The sequence below is a fragment of the Mustela nigripes genome, chromosome 3 (genome assembly GCF_022355385.1).
Source record: "Mustela nigripes isolate SB6536 chromosome 3, MUSNIG.SB6536, whole genome shotgun sequence".
Classification (NCBI taxonomy): Eukaryota; Metazoa; Chordata; class Mammalia; order Carnivora; family Mustelidae; genus Mustela; species Mustela nigripes.
In genome coordinates, this window is record NC_081559.1 from 46,848,805 (window position 1) to 46,854,390 (window position 5,586).

At 51.4% G+C, this 5,586-nt stretch overlaps 1 pseudogene; it reads right to left on the bottom strand.

The window, feature by feature from the left end:
- Positions 1 to 1,547: 1,547 nt before the first annotated feature.
- On the bottom strand, positions 1,548 to 1,627 carry LOC132014682 (U4 spliceosomal RNA; annotated as a pseudogene).
- Between the last annotated feature and the right edge of the window lie 3,959 nt (positions 1,628 to 5,586).

Genomic DNA, 5,586 nt, shown 5'->3' on the forward strand with positions numbered 1-5,586 from the left:
TGGTGGGTATTAGGGAGGGCACGGATTGCATGGAGCACTGGGTATGGCACAAAAACAATGAATACTGTTACACTGAAAAGAAATAAAAAATTAAAAAAAAAAAGAAAAAAAATGGAATGGGGATGTTCCTAGAACTCTGCCCCTAGGTCTTAACCTTTCATCACCCTAGGTATGATAAGATGTCTCTGTTTTGTACATGATTCAAATCTTTGTTTTATATTTCTTTTATCCAAAATAGCAAGCCATTTAAAGTCCACAGCTTTACAAAAATATTTAAAGTCCTGTTCGTTTCAGCATCGCCAGATATCATTTTATAACATTTTCTAGGATATGCTTCCACATGAGTTCTTTAATTTAAAATTTAAATCATTTTGTAAAGTTCTAAAACTTATTTATCATCATTCTACTTAAATTGCATTCAATCTGTCTATTAGCTAGAAAAGTATTGAATTTTTATGACATAAAATTTTCTCATTCAGTAAATGTCTAGATTTGTCCATTTTTTCCCCCCAGGTTATTTGTATCCAGTGTTAATAGCTTTAGTAGTTTTCTTGGTATAATTTTTCCCTTTCTTGTGAAATCAGTTTCTAGGTATTATGGAGGGCTCCCGACGACCCTGTGTGTGTCTGTATCTTAAGGACCCTGCTCAGGGTGGGCTGGGGCCTCCCTGGACCTTGTCTGACCTCAGCTCTTCCCAGCCCCCCCCCCAAACAGTCCTGTCTCGAGGCCCTGAGGGTTAGGGCTCCCAGATGGATTTTGGGGACAAAGTGCAGCCTGTAGCCAGTGTCTACAGGGTCATGGAGAATACACAGAAATACAGTGGACTTCTGTGCTTGGGTCTTGCATCTGCGGCCTTCCTGAGCTCATGTACTCACTTTAGGCATTTCTCGGTGGATCCTTGAGATTTTCCATCTAGACCATGATGTCGTCTGCACAGAGGGATCATTTCATTTTTCCTGGCCGCACACCTTCTGTTTTTTGCTCTTGCCGGAGGCTGAGACCAGGCACTGAGTGTGGATGTCCTCGCTGTGTTTCCTTTAGGACAGGAAACGTTATTTCACCGTTAATGCGGTGCTGGCTGTAGGTTCTTCGTCATGCTTATCATGCCACGGAAAACTCTCCTCTACTCCTATTTTTGTAAGTTTTAATAGAGAACAGTCTCGAATTTTGTCACATGGTTTTCTGCATCCCTCGACAGGACATGCAATCCTTGTCATAATCACTCCGTTAAAACACTGGGTTATGCTGTTTACTTTTGAAAACTGCACCAGACTTGTGTTCCCAGAACGCAGTCCTGGCTGGTGGGGTGTGCGGCCGCGTGCTAGTCGCCAGCCCTTGGCGAGGTCTTTGGAGTCTATTCTTGAGGTATTTGCACCTTCCCTCTTGGTTTTTTTGTCCTGTCTTTGGTTTTGCTCTCAGGGAAGAGCCGGCTCGGTGAAACCCCTTCCTCTTCTGTTTTCAGAGAGAGATGGTGTAGACTTGGTATTCAATCCTCTTCGAATGCTTGATGGGCTTTTCCAGTGAAACTGCCTGTGCCCAGATATCCCTTTTTCTTAGGAGTTTCTATTAGCAATAATCGCGACTCGGATAAACCTCATTGGCTACAATACTGCCACTGCGCAAAGCTTTTTTGGGAGTTTCTAAAATGGGAGTGTCCCCTGTGCAAAGAAGGGCTTGGAGGGTGTGACTTGGGGGCTCCATTTTGCTGCGGCTCCACGTCCCCAGTCGAGGGGGTTTTAATGCTCACACACTCATCTTCCACCTGCACTGAGGGCAGGGCCCCAGCTGGACAGGACCATGGCCTGGAGGCACCTGTCCACAAGTGATGTGACCAGCGACACTGCAATTCTTGGATCAAAGCTGGCGGCACGATGACATCTGGGAGCATACGCCTGTGAGGAGGACAGGATCAGGACCTGCTGGGGAGGAGTGGGCTCTGCGACATGGTGAGAGAGGAGGTCCAGCAATGGAGGCCACCCCCCACCAGGCATGGAGCGGTAAGAGGCAGCTAGAGGGTGGGAGGCTGGCATTCCCCTCTGAGCAGAGAGGGCGGGATGCTCAGCAGAGCAGTGGCTGGGAGCCAAGCAGGTGCACCCAGGAGGGAGCCGAGGACAGCTCCTGAGTCCCACCTTGCTTGTCTCTCAGCCCATCAGGGACAAGGCTTCAAAGGCCAAGGTCCTCCCGGGGTGGACAGACATGCAGACCTGAGGTCCCCGTGCAGCACTGCATCCCCACCCCACACTCAGGCTGTCCCCACCTGCATCGCTGAGGGGTCCTCAGGAGGAGACTGCACACGCACTGAGAAGACTGGACCTGGGGGTGCACAGTGCAGACTCCACAGCCTGGGGTCCTGCGGCTTCAGACCCTCCAGTGCAGTAAGAGCGCCACACGTGCTGATGAAGGTGCCCGGTACCAGGAAAGATTGCAGGTGCTGAAGCCACTGTGGACTCGCTCCCAGACCCTGACTACATCCACCAGCATGTGGTATCTTCACACCCGGTCACCTGCTTTGTCCCCTCACTCTCCATGTACTGTCCATTCACTCAAAGTCAAGTGAATAAATGAGCCACATGCAACCAGCCTCCTTCCCATCTGGCTGCCTGCTCTCTCTGCGGGCAGTGATCTCTCTGCTCCTTCTGGTGTTTAATCCGCCTGTGTGAGACCCCTCCCTGGGCCGACAAGTCCCCGGGTCACCGTGGCCACGCCCCAGCCTGGGCTGCTCCACTCCCCCGCCCCCCCCGCTCCTCCTTGTCCCCTGACTTTTGTCCGTTGACCCTCGAGCAGGTGGGACTCCTCCAGACTATACCCCAGGGTTGTGAGTTGGAACTGACACTTTTCCTCCTTAGAGCCACACCTGCTGCAGGTGAAGAGGGCCCATCGGGAAGCCACATGCTCCCAGGGCTCTGCCCCGTGGTTCTGGCCTGAATAGGAGGCCTTAGCCTCATGGAGGGCACCTGTTTCCCGAGGTACTATTAGCTCAGACCCCAAAATAAACAGACCTCGCGCTAGCGTCCTCCTTGGATGACCAAGGTCTAAGCAGACTGTCCACATTGATGGGACTCATTTCATGGAACAGTGATTATTGACATACCTCTTAACCCCCCAGTGCTGCAGGACAGGGCTGGGGTTCAGAGACGACCCCAAAGGTGGCATGTGCATAATAAGGAATGGGCATTTCTCCTCAGGGCTCCCACCCCACACCCCAAGCAAATTTTGAGGACTGTGTTTCTTTTGAGGGGACTTTAGGATCCGGCCAGAGGAACATGTTTACTGTCAGGATTTAAGAAGCCTTTTGGGGGTGCCTGGGTGGCTCAGTGGGTTAAGCCGCTGCCTTCAGCTCAGGTCATGATCTCAGGGTCCTGGGATCAAGCCCGGCGTCGGGCTCTCTGCTCAGCAGGGAGACTGCTTCCCTCTCTCTCTCTGCCTGCCTCTGCCTACTTGTGATCTCTGTCAAATAAATAAATAAAATCTTAAAAAAAAACAAAAAAAAGAAGCCTTTCGGCTGAGGAGTGAGTGAAACAGCTTCAACTCCTTGGTCCGGGGACAGTATAGGAGGCAGCATCCATGCCTGGCCACCTCTGCCACTCCCCATGTGGCCATGTCCATTGGGTTCAGTCTCCTCCAGCCTACACTTTCTCCTGGGCACAGGCTCTGGGGGTGGCATGGAAAGCCTGGGTCAGAGGCCGGCCAAGGTGCTCCCTGAGGTGCCCTCAGCTGTCCCTGACCCACAGAGTGGCTGCACCATCAGCCCCATCTCCCAGGGCCACCTGCTCACACCTCACCACCAGGCTAGTATCTGTCTGTCAAGTGGGCACTGCAGGACACCTGCCTGCTGTGTCCACGTGTTCCCACAGGAGGCTGGCCCAGCCCATCTCTGCACACTCCACTGCGCTGAGTCATGTGGATACAGAAACCATCTGAAATGAACCACTCCCTTCCAGCGCTGGAGGTGTGGCTGCCAGGGATGGGACTAGAACCGGCCCCGCCGCGAAGGAAGAGCTGCCCTGATCTGGGGCTGGGGAGGAGCCTTGTGTCCGCAGTTGGGAATCACGTCTCCCTACGCATTTCACACACGTACCCTGTGGGTAAATAGACTGTCCTTTCCCATCCCCCCCCCCATACCACACATGCCACACGCATGCACACTGTACCTGGGCAAACATGCACATGGACCCACAACACATGCATGCATGGACCCTCCCCACATAATGTACACACACATGGACCCACACAGACACACAGACACACATATGCAGACACATACACATACATGAACCCACACCACACGCACACACAGGTACACACCACACACTCACATACATAGACCCACACTACATGCACAGACACCACACACACGTGCAGGTGCACACACTCTTGCACATGCTTTCTGAGATTCAAGCACACTGAAGACAACACGAGGGCTCCTGTTTGCTTGGTTGAGTCTGTAAGTCTCTCATGGAGTGAATGTTTCCCTGTGTCTCAGTTTACCTAGCACTGAGTGCCCACACGCAGGGGCAAGTAGCAGACACAGAGGAGCTAAGGGCTGTGTTTCTCCATTTCTTCGCTGCATCTTCTGCTCACCCCACCATCCAAAATAAAGCCCTGCACTTTGTTTGCTATAGAATTTTGTGTGTTTTTCTTCCAAATAAAAATTTAATAATCCAAATGCTATTTCAGAATAGAATAGAATTTTAGAAAAATTTTCAAGAAATATTTGAAATGTGTATGGCAGTTTAAAATGCAGACAAGTCAAGGAATGCACAGGAAATTTGAGGGACTCCATGTAAACATTCTGAGGGGTTTCCCATAAGTGAGATGAGCATTTCGGCCTTGTAAAAAAAATGTGGTAAAATAATTTATTTGATGTTCTGCTCTCCTGAATTGGCTGGTGTTGCCAAGCTGAGCTCATCTGGTCCCACACTGATGGGCTGGACACATCCTTCTTGGGTAGACCTGGCTTTGACGAGCAATCAAGACGTATTTCCAATTTGGTTTGATGCTCCTGAAACTGTGATATCTAGGGTTACTTGCTTTTTGTCACAGAGTCTCAATCACTGTCACGTCTGTGTTTGCGGTAAGGGTACACTTTGCAGTCAGTCGGCAGCCAGATGGGGTGGCTGGCATCAGTCCTGTCCCCACGGGCAGGGGGACAGCGCACTTGGCTGTGTCTGGGCCATACCCAGCATTGACAAGGGACATCTGGGTCCTTCTGTGAGGTCTGGTTCAGCACCCCTAACGCCAACATTAGGTAGATGCCACTCTCCCCAGGGGCCGAAAGCTGCCTGCTTTTGTTCTGCTGGAGCCCAGGCTGTGCCTCCCTAACCTGCATCCCTGAGGTCAGTCTGGCAGGGGCCATAGGCCCACCTCTTCAGGATCTGTCTGGCCTCTAGGTCTGCTGAGACGCCAGGAGAGGAGAGAGCTTGTCTCGATGCCCACAGCTCCGGCACCGATCCTTAGGTCAGTCTCCAAACCCATTCCTCCATCTCCCCCTCAACCTCAATCCTGTCCTGCTGTACAGTGAGCCCTTCACCCCAATTCCAGAAATTCCACAAGAGCCAAGCACCTTGCTGAACAAGGACACACCTT